This window comes from Coenobita brevimanus, chromosome 94 (genome assembly GCF_032717465.1).
Source record: "Coenobita brevimanus isolate Jiangsu-jjx chromosome 94, ASM3271746v2, whole genome shotgun sequence".
NCBI lineage: Eukaryota > Metazoa > Arthropoda > Malacostraca > Decapoda > Coenobitidae > Coenobita > Coenobita brevimanus.
In genome coordinates, this window is record NC_137047.1 from 32355917 (window position 1) to 32364234 (window position 8318).

The following is an 8318-nucleotide window of genomic DNA, read 5'->3' on the forward strand; positions in this document are numbered from 1 at the left end:
TATCTGGTATCTCATTTTAACAGGGCTGACTTAGATAAATTTACTCATGCTAATTTCGTGTTTATAGAGGCTATTGCAGTTAACCATATATTTAACCTGTTTTTTGCCATAACATTATCCTTATGAGTCTTGAATGTTTTGTTGTTAGTTTGAGCATTAAACTTTAACTTGTAATTTTACCTAACTCTTTTGTTTTGAACCTGGAACTTTATGGGACAGTAGTGATTTTTAGTATTCTCACTTAAAGTGTACATTATCTTTCTGTGTTCCGTAACATAAATTTGGCGACCTCATATCAGGATATTCAGGATATTATCATAAGGATATTGCTTGATATTTTGTGACTGATTTATTCATGATGTCTACTGTTACTACACTTGATGAAGCCAAAGATTTTTGTCAAATGTGCAAACAGTGTGTGATGTAGAAAACAGAACAAAGAATGAACTTAAGCTTGTTGCTCAACAATTGGGAATTGCAGTTCACTCTCATCATTCTAAAGATCAAATTGTTGGCATGATTAATGAAAGCTTGTTTAATGTAACTCCTCGAAATGAGCAAACGCAGATTGAATTAGCTAAGTTACAGCTAGCTCTGCAGGAGGCTCGTGCTAAGGAAGCTGAATTTCAGGCAAATGCTAAGCAGGCGGAGTCTCAGGCTCGTATTCAGGAGGCTGAATTTCAGGCAAATGCTAAGCAGGCGGAGTCTCAGGCTCGTATTCAGGAGGCTGAATTTCAGGCAAATGCTCGTATTCAAGAGGCATAGGTACAGGCTCAGGCACAAATTGAACTTGCTAGGATTCAGGCAGACCATGAGTATCGCATGAAACAAGGTGGAACTGGATCATCTAGCTCTGATGATTTTGATGTGGCTAAAAATGTTAAACTTGTCCCTCCTTTTAACGAATCTGATTTAACAAAGTATTTTCAGTTGTTTGAGAGGGTAGCTACAGGTTTTAATTGGCCCAAAAAGTATTGGCCAGTACTCCTTCAAACTGTTCTCACCGGTAAAGCTCAAGTAACTTATGCATCTTTGCCTCAGGATCAATGTGATAATTATGATGTAGTTAAGAGCTTTATTCTTAAGGCCTATGAGCTTGTTCCTGAAGCCTATAGAGTAAAATTTAGGACAACTTATAAGCAAGATAAGCAATCCCATGTTGAGTATGCAAAAATCAAAGAAGATCTGTTAGAGCAGTGGTTAAATTCTAAGAATGTGGATTCTGATTTTGGTAAATTTAAGCAGATGATTTTGCTGGAGGACTTCAAGAGGTGTATTTATAAACATGTAAGCCTATATCTTGATGAGAGAAGAATAGATAATTTGTCTGATGCTGCATTTTAGCTGATGAATATGTTCTCACTCACAAGAGATATTCTAGAGAAAAAGGGAAAGCTGAGAGTAAGTACGTTGCCTCTACTCAGAGTACAGGTAACAGGAAAGAGAATAAAGATGATGTTTCTCAGGAAGTAAATACCAGCTTCACCTCTAGAGTTCAGAAAAGTAAATGTACTTACTGTAGTAAGCTTGGTCATACTACGGAGAAATGCTTCAGGAGACAGCGTGATGTGAACAAAAAGGAGTCTTTGAATATTCAGTCAATTGGTCTAGTGTCCACCCTTGAGAGCTCCCAGAATTCTTTAACTGAGTTAACTGAACCTGCTTTAAGGGGTAACTTAAATTCTCATGATGGAGCTCCTCTTTTGAGCAGTAACGTGGGTGTCACTCTCAAGAGTTTATGTGCTAATTTCCTGTCTGATGGTTTTGTCAGTCCTCTGGACAGTAATGACAGGAAATCAGTTAAAATATATCGTGATACAGGTGCTGCCAATCCCTTATGCTGACCAGTGTTCTAGGCTCTAATGTTAATTCCTCTGATGAAACGGTAATCTTACAAGGTGTAGGGAATAATTACTTCTCTATCCCTCTGTGCAGAGTGAATTTAGAGTCTGGTTTTGCTAATGGTTCCGTTATGGTTGGGTTGGTTGAGACACTCCCAATGTCAGGTGTAACTTTCTTACTTGGAAATGATATTGGTGGAAGTCAAGTGTGTCCAGCTCCTCAGTTGTCTAGTGAGCCAGTGGCTGCGTCCCAGGATTGTGATGTCCCTGATGTGTTCCCTGCATGTGCTGTCACTAGGGCTAAGTCGAAAGTTACTGGTGATTTAGAGGATAATGATGATGATGATGTTATCCTAGCTGACACTTTTCTTGCTAATTTGGACGACTCACCAGATGAGGCAGTACCCCGTGGTATTGATAATTTGTCTCGTCAAGAGTTGGTTGAGTTGCAGGTTGCTGACCCTGAGTTGAAAGGTCTAGCTAACTCTGCTTGCAGTGAGGAAGAGTCAGCTGGTGCTTCTACTTGTTATTATATAAAGTCAGGAGTACTTATGAGGAAGTGGAGACCCCCAACAGTATCAGCCGACTGTGAATGGGAGGTTGTACATCAAGTTGTCATCCCTCGTGTTTGTAGGCAGGATATCATTAGAGTGGCTCATGATTCCAGTTTGGCAGGACACCTTGGAGTGAGGAAGACTGTGGCACGCATTTTGAAACACTTCTACTGGCCAGGTATCTTCAGGGATTTTTCCTGGTATTGTAAGTCTTGTCACGCCTGTCAAGTTGTGGGGAAGTGTAATCAGACCGAAAAGGTTGCACCTCTAGTTCCCATTCCTCCTTTTGAGGCGCCATTCACCCGTGTGTTGGTGGATATTGTGGGCCCTCTTCCTAAGACTTCTTCAGGATTTTCTTATGTGTTGACCCTGATTGATATGGCTACTCGTTATCCTGAAGCCATTCCACTTAGAAATATCTCAGCAAAGAACGTGGTTAAGGAAATGCTAGGGTTCTTCACAAAGTTTGGTCCGCCCAAGGAGGTACAGTCAGACCGGGGAAGTAATTTCATGTCAAACGTTTTCAAGCAGTCTCTGAAAGAGTTGGGCATCACCCAGATCACGTCTTCAGCTTACCATCCCCAGACCCAAGGAGCATTGGAGAGATATCATCTACACTCAAATCGATGCTCAAGAAATACTGTTTGGAACATCAGAAAGACTGGGATAAAGGTCTTCCATTCGTTGTGTTTGCTGCAAGAGAATCTCCAAATGAATCACTGGGCTTCTCACCTTTTGAACTACTGTTTGGCCATGTAGTAAGAGGACCCCTTAAGTTACTCAAGGAATGCTGGCTGTCGGAGGAAGATGACGTCAACCTGCTGGAGTATGTGATGAAGTTCAAAGAATGGCTGTCCACTGCTTTACAGTTGGCGAGAGAGAATTTAGGAGCTGCTCAGGAGAAGATGAAGACTTGGTATGATAAGAAGTCCAGGTTACGCCACTTTCAGCCAGGAGATCAGGTTTTGATTCTGCTACCAGTGCATGGGCAACCTCTTCAAGCCAAGTTTAGTGGTCCTTATTTCGTGGAGAAGAAACTCAGTGATGTCAACTATGTCATCGCCACACCAGATCATAGAAAGAACAAGCAATGTTGTCACATCAACATGCTAAAGTTATCACAAGCGGGACGAAAATAACCCAGTCTGCAATGTAGCTGTTCCTCCCGAGTCTGCAAGTGAAGTTCTCCCATGCAGTATGAGCCTGAGTGATAGTTTGGGGAAGAATCCTGATATCATGAGTGATCTCCAGACTAAGCTTTCTTATCTACCTCCCAAGGAAAGGCAAGAGTTTTCGGCATTACTGCAGGAGTACCCGCAAGTGTTGCGTGCCACTCCAGGAAGAACCACTGTGTTGATGCATGATGTCGATGTTGGAGACGCAAAGCCAATTAAATTGCCTCCTTACCGTGTGAACCCAGTGAAAGTTCCTCTCATCCAGAAGGAGCTTGGCTACCTGTTGGACCACAAGATGATTGAGCCCTGTCAGAGCAAGTGGAGTTCTCCTGTCACTCTAGTCCCTAAGCCGGGTGGGTCACAGGGGCTTTGCATCGACTACAGACGTGTTAATCAGATAACCAGAACAGACACTTACCCTCTCCCTCGCGTGGAAGATTGCATAGACAAGATCGGAAAGGCTAGGTACATAAGTAAGTTTGATTTGTGAAAGGGATACTGGCAAGTACCTATGACTGAACGTGCTAGGGAGATCTCATGTTTTGTAACACTCGGAAAGACTTTTGCATGTTCTGTAATGCCATATGGTATGAAGAATGCACCAGCCACATTTCAGAAGCTCATGAATGTTGTAACAGAGGGTTTGGCAGGGTGTGTTGTTTATATTGATGATGTATTAATCTTCAGTGACAACTGGAAAGATCACCTATGCCATGTCAGTAAATTTCTTGAGCGTTTGGTTCAGGCTAACCTTGTAGCTAATTTGTCAAAGTGTGAGTTTGGTCAAGCTAAAGTTCAGTACCTTGGGTACGTAATTGGTGATGGACATGTTGCACCAGCAGCAGCAAAGGTTCAGTTGATAAGTGATCTTCCCAGACCTAAAAGTAGGAAAGAGCTACAAAGATTTTTGGGAATGGTAGGTTATTACCGGAGATTTGTTCTTAACTTTTCAATTCTTGTATCACCACTTACAGACCTACTGAAAAAGGGAGTTGAAATTTGTATGGACCGATAACTGTGAATCCTCTTTCAACAAACTTAAAGCTATCCTATTAAGTCAGCCAGTGCTTGCTACTCCAAATTTTGCTAAGCCTTTTAAGATGTCTGTTGATGCAAGTGATACAGGAGCTGGGGCTGTTTTGCTGCAAGAGGATGATCAGGGTATTGAACACCCTGTATCTTATTACAGTAAGAAGTTCACTCCACCTCAAAAGAACTACTCAACTATTGAGAAAGAGCTTTTGGCCTTGATTTTGGGTTTACAGCATTTTTCATTTTATTTGTGTTCTGGTTTTGACCCCATAGTCATTTATACCGATCATAACCCACTGAAATTCCTTAGTAAGTTTAAAGATAAAAATCAGAGATTGACAAGATGGAGTCTACTTCTTCAGGAGTATTCATTAGACATACAACATGTCAAGGGGAAAGAAAATGTTATTGCAGATTGCTTAACTAGACTTTAGACAGATTGTTTTAGAGTAATCAGAAATTTCCTTTGTAAATTTCTTTTTTCTTTGTGGGGAGGTGTTACATAGCCTATGATTTCATCATCCTTTGTGTAATTCTAACGCACAGTGTGCTGCATGTTTGATCACGAGCGTGTTCTGCCTCAGTCCCCCCTTCTACCGTTATAGTAGAGTAAGTCGTCCTTTCTGTTGTTCAGAGCAGGATTGTCAGCTCTTTGTCCCCTATGGCTTCATTTGCGCGTCCTTTTTACAAGTTGTATCAAGCTCTACCGGCCCCTATATAATGAGCTCAGTCTCTGCATTATTGCCACTTAGAGCTACTCCTCATTTTGTTCACATCTCTGTCCTCCCCTGTACAGTTATTATTTTTGTGAGTGCTCAGGAAGTCTCCAACCATCTAGCAGTTGTGTAATTTGAGTATAAGTGTTATTGCATTTTGTTCTTGTACTGTATAGCATAAGGTGTTAATTCGTAGGCCTAGTGAGGTTTTTGTAATTCATGTAAAGGTTCTTATTGTCAGCCATCATTAATAATATTTTGTATCTGTAATTATATATCTGGCATTCACTGAGTATTATCTGGTATCTCATTTTAACAGGGCTGACTTATATAAATTTACTCATGCTAATTTCGTGTTAATAGAGGCTATTGCAGTTAACCATATATTTAACCTGTTTTTTGCCATTACATTATCCTTATGAGTCCTGAATGTTTTGTTGTTAGTTTGAGCATTAAACTTTAACTTGTAATTTTACCTAACTCTTTTGTTTTGAACCTGGAACTTTACGGGACAGTAGTGATTTTTAGTATTCTCACTTAAAGTGTACATTATCTTTCTCTGTTCCGTAACAATATATATATATATATATATATATATATATATATATATATATATATATATATATATATATATATTTTGCCAGATATATGGGTCTATGAATGTGCGTGGATGTAGTACGATTGAGGCTAAAAGGGAGGAGATTGGGAGAATGTTTGTGAGAAGAAAGTTGGATGTGTTAGCTTTGACTGAAACGAAGATGAAAGGGAAGGGTGAGTCTATGTTTGGAAGTGTGACTGGAAGATTGTCTGGTGTTGATAGAGGAAGGGCAAGAGAAGGTGTGGCCTTGTTAGTGAGTCCGGATGTACAGCAGTGTGTGATTGAATGGAAGGAGGTGTCATCGAGACTGATGTGGGTGAAAGCGAAACTTGAGCGGGAGTTATTGGTGTTTGTGAGTGCATATGGGCCTGGTAGTGAAGGGGATGAAGAAGAGAGGGTGTTTTTCTGGAATGATGTTCATGAGTGTCTGCAGAGTTTTGGAACGAATATGAATGTGGTAATGATGGGAGATCTGAATGCTAGAGTGGGAAATGTAGCAGTTGAAGGCGTAGTTGGTATGCATGGTGTGCCTGGAAGAAATGAAAATGGGGAACTAATGATAGGGATGTGTGTTGAGCGAAAGATGGTGATTGGAAATACGCTGTTTGAGAAGAAAGATATTTCCAAGTATACATGGGTGAGACAGGAGGGCGGAAGGGTTGTTGACAGAGCTTTGATAGACTGTGGTTGTGTCTAGGAATGTTATAGGAAGATTGTTGGATGTGAGAGTTCTGAGAGAGGAGGGTGGAGGTATGTCTGACCACTACCTGGTGGAGGGAAAGTTAAGAGTAGGTATGAGATGGGTGAGAGCTAGGAGGGTTAGGTGTGGCAGGGAGGTTTTGAAAGTGAATGAGTTGGATAAAAGAGAGAAAATGATAGAGCATCAGGAGAAACTGAAAGGTGAGTGGAACGCAGTGAAAGATCAGGAAAATGGCAGTGTGGAGGAGGAATGGCAGTTGTTTAAGAGTGCTGTGGTGGGGCATGCAGAAGAGGTGTGTGGTGTGAGACGTGTGGGTGGTGGTGTAAGAAAAGGAAGTGAATGGTGGTGTGAGGAAGTAAGTATGGCTGCGGCAGAGAAGAGACGTGCTTATGAAGTGTGGCTGCAGAGGAAGGATGAGGTGTCATATGAGAGGTATAAGGAAAGAAGGAATAGGGCGAGAAGAGCTGTGCGTAATTCTAAAGTGGCAGCAGATGAGAGGTGGGGTAGGCGGCTGACTGAGAATTTTCAACAGAATAAGAAAATGTTTTGGAAGGAGGTGAAAAGGGTGCGAAAGGGAGAGTCGGGGAAGGAAGAGCGAATAAAAGCAGAGGATGGAAGGATGTTAATTGAGATTGATGCAGTTAGGAAGAGATGGGCAGAGTATTTTGAAAGATTGTTAAATGTAGAGGAGGAAAGGGTGGCTGAGATTGTGGCAGATGGAAGGGTGCAAGGAATAAATGTGTTGGGAGAGTTGAATGATTCTTTGATCACGAAGGAGGAAGTGGAGACGGCAGTAAAGGAGATGAAAACAGGGAAAGCTGCAGGTATGGATGGGTGTGCTGTTGAATGCCTGAAGGGTGGTCGAGTAACTATTGTTGACTGGTTAGTAAGATTGTTGAATGTGTGCTTTGTGAAAGGTATGGTGCCAATTGACTGGGCAAGTGCTTGTGTGGTCCCGTTGTATAAAGGCAAGGGTGATAAGTATGAATGTACTAGCTTTAGGGGTATAAGTCTGTTGAGTGTTGTTGGTAAGGTGTATGGTACAGTGTTAATTATGAGAGTTAGAGAGGGTACAGAGGGAGTAATTGGAGATGAGCGGTGTGGCTTTAGGAGAGGGGGGGGATGCTTGGATTAGGTGTTTGCTGTGAGACAAGTGTGTGAAAAGTATTTAGCGAAAGGAAAGGATGTGTTTTGGGCATTCACGGATTTAGAGAAAGCATATGACAGAATTGATAGGGAGGCATTGTGGACTGTTTTAAGATTGTATGGACTTGATGGTAGGTTACTAAGAGGGGTGAAAAGTTTTTATCTAAATAGTAGTGAGTGTGTAAGAGTGGGAAATCCTGTGAGTGATTGGTTTCCCGTGAGAGTGGGGCTGCGACAGGGATGTGTGATGTTGCCTTGGTTGTTTAATATTTATATGGATGGTGTTGTAAGAGAGGTGAATGCAAGTGTTTTAAGTGGAGGTCTGAGTCTGGTGAATGTCGATGGTGGAGAGTGGAGTCTTAAGCAGCTGCTGTTTGCAGATGATACTGCACTGGTGGCTGATTCAGAGGAGAGATTGAGACAGTTGGTAGAGGAGTTTGGAACGGTATGTGAAAGGAGGAAATTGAAAGTAAATGAGAATAAGAGTAAAGTGATGAAGTGTACGAGGTTGGTAGATGGTAGGGGGATGAATATAGTTTTGAATGGTGAGTTGCTT